This window comes from Miscanthus floridulus, chromosome 13 (genome assembly GCF_019320115.1).
Source record: "Miscanthus floridulus cultivar M001 chromosome 13, ASM1932011v1, whole genome shotgun sequence".
NCBI classification, from domain to species: domain Eukaryota; kingdom Viridiplantae; phylum Streptophyta; class Magnoliopsida; order Poales; family Poaceae; genus Miscanthus; species Miscanthus floridulus.
The window spans coordinates 13,742,422-13,748,982 of record NC_089592.1 but is presented as its reverse complement, the minus strand read 5'-3'; positions in this window follow the sequence as shown (position 1 = coordinate 13,748,982).

The window sequence follows — 6,561 nt, the reverse complement described above, 5'->3', positions numbered from 1 at the left end:
TTGCCATTGCTTCATCACTTGGAGTAGTGCTACCTATCTCATAATCATCTTGATAAACTAGGTTAGCACTTAGGGTTTCATCAATTAATCAAAACCAAACTAGAGCTTTCACTAGGGTAGCCCAGGCCATGGCCCTAGTCGTGGCCCATGTAACAAGAGAGCAGGTCTTCAGTTTTTGGCCCATCAAATAGCCCAACACAAGCAGGCCAGGCAACAGAGTAGGGCAATAGAGCACTAGAGCCGCTCGGGGCTTGCCTTCTTGCTCCATAGCTTGCTCGCTTTGCGAGACTCGTGACTGCCACTGCCGCCCGTCGCACACACTGCACCGCCCACCGCCGTCGCCCGTCGCCCATCACCCCCTCCAGCCCTCTGCTCCGCGCTCCGGTTCCATGGCCTCGCCCCCTCCGCTCTGCGCTCTGCACCGGTGCCGGCGCGGCTCCTTCCTCAGCCCGACGTGGCGGCGTTGGCCACCCGCCCGCTGCCTGCTGCGACGTTGCTGGCTGCCCAGCTCCTTCCTTGCATGCGAGCAGAGCAACTGAGCAAGCTTCCCTTCTTAGATTTAGACCTGAAACTGATTTTGATTCTAAATTTCCAGTTTTTAATTTCGCTGTGCCGTCGCTCGCCGGCCGGAGCCCCGCGCTAGCAGAGCAGGAACTCTGGAATAGGAAGAGTGAAGGGATTTCTTCTCTTTATTTTAATTCTCTGCTGATTTTGATTCTAACTTCTAGGTTTACGATTTCAATTTTTTCATTTCTATGTAGAGTTTGAACATTTGATTCCAATTAGAATATAATTTTATAGATTTCTTAATTTGTTTAGAAGATGAAGAGGACTAGAACTTTAGCATCATGTTGCTCTCGACCGGTATATAACACACACACACACACACACACACACACACACACACACACACACATATATATATATATATATATATATATATATATATATATATATATATATATATATATATATATAGACTATGGTGTAGCGTTTGGTATTTCGCCTTTAAAATTTGGCCCTAGTCGTGACTGAATCCTAGGTCCGCCACTGGGCACGGGGCCAAGGGCGGCTGTGCTCGTCGGCGGAGCCACTACAGTGTCTGGTGTTGGTCGGTTGGGAATGAAAGAGAAGAGACAAGGAGAGGAGTAAGAAAAAGAAAAAAAAATGATAAATAGGCCCGGATGTCAGTAGCTGATCCCACTCATAGAAAAACGGTTTCATCTCAGCCATCATCAACCATACAGAAAATAGAGTCATCTCATCCCCACAAATCAGAGACAGGACCATCTTCACCCCACCTTGTCTGCCAACAAAATGCTACCTTATAGTCAATAAGAACTAGCTAATAGTATTTTTTATTATCGGGGTAGTTCGTTGTGATAGCAGCTAACTATTAGCTATCTAGATTTAAACATCCCTTAATGAACTTCGTTTTTTTCTGAAATAAAGTGGGTTGTTTGCTGCGTGATATTTGCTTTGTGGGTCCATTTGATGTTGCTTCATTTTTTACGGTTTCTTGATTCGGTTAGGACAAGAGATCAAAGCTGAGGACGAGGACCAAACTTCTTGAATATCAAAACCGAAGCCGAAACAAAAAAATCGACACTTCGACTTGGTTAAGTTCAGTTCAGCTCGATTTTTGGTTTACGGTTAAAATCTGCTAGGGGTATTGTAAACTTTTTTTTTTGAAAAATCATATGTCGAATATCTATTTTAATTTTTATCATTTAATGTGGAAAAAAAATAAAAAGACATGGAAAAGGGAAAAATTGCAAACTGGCTGCCAACTGCATTTTGTACTCAACGTGAGAACTTCTCCTAGGTCCCAGGCTCGTGAATGAACACGGGCCAAACTAGCGCTAATTGACCATGGGCCAAACCAGCTCTAGTGGGCCGCATGAAATACACTAGCGCAGGCTGCTGTTGCACTCTGCCCTCGGCAAGGAAAGGAATTTGTGCCATCTCGGTAGGGGAAGGAGAACAAGCGGCAACAAGCACTCATGGCCTTGTTCAGGTAAGGCTTCGGATGGTGATACCTTGGCTGAGATGAGAAATATTAAATTAAGACAGATGCTAAGTGTTGAATTCATTGATAACATGAACCGAGAATAAAAACAAGAACCGAGAATAAAGGTCAACTTGTTTGCTAAGTGTTGAATTCATTGATAACATGGTGTTTGCTAAGTGTGTGAGCAGGTGATTGATATTGTCGTATACATTTGAAATGTACTCTATTGCATACATCATTATGAATAATCAAGGCTCAAATTGAATGGCAAACGTGCATGGTATTTCATACGTGACATATTGTGATAATATGGCAAGTCAAAGTATGTGAAGGAGAAGAGACATGAACTTATGCATGTACGTGGTCACATTGTGTTGGCTTGCATCTATATTATGAAATATCGTTGAACCAAGCAACACTAGTAGAGAACAGACCTTTCATCCGAGGCTAAAATGGGCTCTAGTCCCGGCATTTTTTGCGCCCGGGACTAGAGAGACCTTTAGTCCCGGTTGGTGTCTCCAACCGGGACTAAAGGTCCCTGCCCAACGGTTACTGCGCTCGGCACAGTGGCAGGGGACCTTTAGTCCCGGTTGGAGACACCAACCGAGACTAAAGGTGGACCTTTACTCCCGGTTGGAGCCACCAACCGGGACTAAAAGTCCTCAACCTTTAGTCCCGATTGGTAACACCAACCGGGACTAAAGGTAGACCCTTTAGTCCCGGTTGGTAACACCAACCCGGACTAAAGGACCCTTTAGCCCCGGTTAGAGCCACCAACCGGGACTAAAGGTCCCCCGATGGGTTAGTTCAAAAGGGAAGCATCCCATCCATTGTCAGATGTGTTGTGTAGGTGGGGTGGTAAGCTACGCGCGAGGCAATGCATGAGGTCTTGGGTTCGAATCTCATGGGACGCAGCGGTGGGAGGTATTATTTTTTTTAAAGCTGGGAGGACCTTTAGTCCCGATTGGTGTTACCCACCGGCCCTTTAGTCCCGGTTCCTGACCCGGGACTAAAGGACCCCCCTTTAGTCCCGGATGCTTACTCCCGGGTGGGGAACCGGGACTAAAGGGGGTTCCCCACCGGGAGTAAAGCCCGTCTCTGTATTAGTGCAACTTGACAAGCATAAGAGATGAACATATCAAAAGGGACATGTTGGTCGATGGATATCAAATAAAGTCTCAAATGTGAAGATCGGTCAAGGTCTGCATTAGGAAATCAAAGCGAGCACTGCTGAGAAGGAAGTTCATGAAAACAATTAGTGCAAGCAAAAGACAACAATGCAAATGAAGATAGATTTCAATTTGTGCTTATTGTTGATTCAAGAAAAGGTGTGACTTGAGGATAGCTTTGAGAGAGTGAAGATAGCAAGGAATCGACTTTGAGGTACTAAGCGAAGGTGAAGGACAAGCGACGGCTCAACTTCGAGAGACCATGGGCTAAGGTGACAAAGATAGTACTTACATTTAATTGAGACACTAATCAAACTATGAGAAGTCATATCTTAGGGAGAACCAAATCTTTGTTTAATCATATGAAGAAGTGACTTGATGCTATAGAGTGAACTCATATATATTGAAACGGGTCAAGTCATATGCTCAAGGGGTATTGCTCAAATGATGAAGATAAACTAGTTGCAACTCTTGTGAAAATAAATCGAGAAAAAATAGTAGTTTAATTCTACTTTTCATTTAATCTTGAGTTCATAAGTATGTCGTACTATCAAGAGAGATGCAACATAAATTTATAGGTGAGCCTTTGTGGCTTGTGACACACAAGCTCAGCCTGGAGGGAGGGAGGGGGTCGAGGGGTGCGACCGCATTGGGCCCTCGAATTCAAGGGGGCCACCCTCATGTATGTCTATTATAGGTAGGAAAAAGTCTACTTTAACTCGCTCAACTATCGCAAAAGTTAGTTCTTTCTTCCCGAACTAGAAAACCAGACATAACTCCTCCCCCATCTTTTCAAACCGGACATATGACCTCCCTGGCTGTTTCTCTAAGTGTTTTTTCTTTTATATTTATTTTGGCTGAATCTTTGAAAAATCATAGTAAATTACAAAAAAATTATAAAATGAAAAATCCAATTTTTTCTTGGATCACATGAGTAGATCTACACAATAAACATATGATATGGTATGCTTTAGTATAAAATTTATGCTCTAGCTTTAGATCTATGCTTTTTATGTGATTAATTCATAGCTACAACTTCTGTGGTCCTATTGTTGTGAATTTTTTTTGTGGACTAATCATTGTATGCTTGAGAGGTAGCAAAAGTTTATGCTCATTGGATCATGTATGACTGAGTTATAGATTTATTCAGGTTTGTGCTTATTAAATAGTTTAAAATAATTAAAAGTGTGTAATAGAAAATGTATGTTCTCTATGTAATTTGATATGTGACAACATGATTATGTTAAGTGTTCATACGATATAACAATAGTAATAATACATGGAGAACACATATTTTCTTATTTTACACACTTTTAACTATTTTAAAACTATTTAATAAGCACAAACCTGAATAAATTTATAACTCACTCATACATGATCCAATGAGCATGGATTTTTTACTTCATCTCAAACATACAATGATTGGTCCACCATAAAATTTTTACCACAATAGGACCACAAATACTGCAACTATGAAATAATCACAAAAAACATAGATTTAAAGCTAGAGCAAAAATTTTGTAAGCATACCATATCATATGTTTACTATGTAGATCTACTCATGTGGAGTCCAACAAAATTAGACCATCTATTTTATGATTTTTTATAATTTACTATGATTTTTCTCAGTCGAACCGCTAGGGAGTTTGCGATAGTTGATGGAGATAAAGTAGACTTTTTATATAAGTGGCCTTTGGCCCAACTCAAGAAACATGGCCCATAGGAAGAAACGGAAGGGGAAGAACCACAGAAGCATATACTCCCTCTATCCCAAATTATTTGTCGCTTTTGGTTTCCATGCCGTAAGTTTGACTCGATTTATAGAAAATACGTGCAACATTTGACGTGCCGTGTCACGATCTAGACACGGTGTCAAGTGAGCAAGGATCGGGTTGTCGCATCCTTAGTGGTGCGCCGCATCAGTGTCCGGGTGTGGTGCAAAATGAGCAAGGGTCTTCATACCTACCTCGGCGGGTGCGAAGGGTAAGTAAGCTAGTCGAGCCAACTAGGATCCGTTTAGGTAGCTAGAATGTAGGGTCCCTTATAGGTAAGTTAAGAGAGTTAGTGGACACAACGGTTAGGAGGCGTGTAAATATCTTATGCATCCAAGAGACTAAATGGAAGGGACAGAAGACAAAGAAAGTGAACAATACTGGCTTCAAGCTATGGTACATAGGGACAACTTCAAATAAAAATGGAGTAGGAGTTTTGATTGATAAGAGCCTCAAGGATGGTATGGTGGAGGTGAGAAGGCAAGGGGATATGATCATCTTAGTTAAACTTATCATTAGTGATATGGTCTTAAATGTAATTAGTGTGTATGCCCCCCAAGTAGGCCATGATGAGAGAGCTAAGCGGCTTTTCTAGGAAGACTTAGATCGTTTGGTTAGAGCTGTCCCTAGTAGCGAGAAGCTCTTTATAGGAGGTGATCTTAATGGCCATGTAGGTACATCAAGTGCAGGTTTCGAGGTGGTTCATGGGGGTTTCAGATATGGTAGTAGAAACCAAGAGGGAGAGAAAGTCTTAGACTTTGCCATAACTTTTGATCTGATGATAGCTAAGACTTTCTTCTGTAAGAGACAATCCCATTTAGTGACCTTAAGTAGCGGCCGATACTCTAGTTAAATCGACTTTGTCCTTACAAGGAGGGATAAACGAACATGCGTGGATTGTAAAGTGATACCTGGAGAATGTGTGGTCGCTCAACACAAGCTGGTGGTGGCTGACTTCCACTTTCTGGTGCAAGCTCGTGGGAACAAACAAGCTAGGGTTGCTAGAACAAAGTGGTGGAAATTAGAAGGGGAGGCATCAAAGGTCATTAAGGAAAAGGTCATTGAAGAGGGCCCTTGGAATAATGAAGGCGATGCAAACAACATGTGGGAAAAGATAGCAACATGCATTCAGAAGGTTGTTTTAGAGGTGCTTGGAGTGACCAAAGGGAGCAGATATGACTCAAAAGACACTTGGTGGTGGAATAAAGATGTGCAAACGGCTATTAAGGAAAAGGAGTGCTATAAGCGCTTGTATCATGACAGGTGTGCAAACAACATAGAGAAGTACAAGGTGGCAAAGAAGACTGCAAAATGAGCAGTGAGTGAGGCAAAGGGACGGGCCTATGAGGACCTTTACCGACATTTGAGTATGAAGGAATGACAGACGGACATTTATAGGATGGCTAGGGCTCGCAATAGGAAGACAAGGGACTTCAAAAAAGTCAAGTGCATAAAGGATGAGAGGAAGCGGCTCTTGGTGAAGGAGGATGAGATCAGACATAGATGGCAAGAGTATTTTGATAAATTATTCAATGGTGAGAACGAGAACACCAATGTTCAGCTGGACGACTCGTTTGATGACACTAACAGGCGCTTTGTGTAGAGGATT